The following is a 1078-nucleotide window of genomic DNA, read 5'->3' as shown; positions in this document are numbered from 1 at the left end:
CATTTTCAGATTTTTTTTTTCTGACCACATACAAAAAGAATGCTTGGTTTTGAAATATAATTTTAGTGTCCTTCATCAATAGACAATGCACATGGACTATTCTAAAAACAAACAACAAAAAAAAAACTCTCCCCCAAAATTACAAGGTCACAAAAATTATTCAAACTTGTTTACTTCATTTTACTCTATAGGAAAAATTCATCTTTTTTAGTAAGTTAAATCTTTAAGAAATTGTCTTCTAAATACTGCCTGTCAGATTCCCCCCACAGATGAGGAAAAATACATTTATCTCTCTATATATGTAAAAGCAAAAACCACTGATGTCGTAATCACGAACTCTCCAAAACCGTAAAGCCTACAAACTTGAAATTTGCTACGTATGTTCCTCTTGGCTTCTAGGTGCTCACTAAGAAAGGATTTTTCGAAATGACCATCAGAGCATTAGTATTTCCTATATTATTATAACAGGCTCTGATGCTAATTAGTTAGATGTTCTACTCCCCCTCCCAATTGAAAATAACTCTGGAAAGAATGGGATAACATAGGACAGGCTTCTGTGGGGCAAGCCTGAGGGAGAAAAGGAGCTAGAAAGCCTGAAGGAGAGAAGGGGATACAATAGGGGAGACTTCTCGGGGGCAAGGCTGAGGGAGAGAAGGGGATAGGATAGGGGAGGATTTTGTGGGGCTGCCATACCCATCCAGTCACATTACCCCCCCCCCAACACCAATCCATGCCCACAGAACCGGTGGTAACAAATTTTAGATTTCACCACTGCCTTAGTCCTTTAAATTTTCCTCATAGGACTTGATTTCCAGACCTATTATCATCTTGACAACTTCTTCATGTCCTTTTTAAAATGTGGTCCCACTCTATACTTCTATTCCAGAGTAATCAGGGCACAGTACATTGGAACAATATGCAATGTGGATTCCAAACTTAATACAGACCCATTTTTCATTGGCCTTTAAGCTGCTGCATCTCACAGGCCATCAGATGGCTCTTGTGGTGTTGAGAAACACGTAGCCAGACAGGGAAGAGGGATCAAGTGAAGAATTAGTCTTGAGTCATTGTGTAACCA

This window comes from Pituophis catenifer, unplaced genomic scaffold (assembly GCF_029215685.1).
Source record: "Pituophis catenifer annectens isolate HBS135680 unplaced genomic scaffold, rPitCat1.0.hap2 SCAF_3, whole genome shotgun sequence".
Taxonomy (NCBI): domain Eukaryota; kingdom Metazoa; phylum Chordata; class Lepidosauria; order Squamata; family Colubridae; genus Pituophis; species Pituophis catenifer.
Note: the sequence above shows the minus strand (reverse complement) of the source record.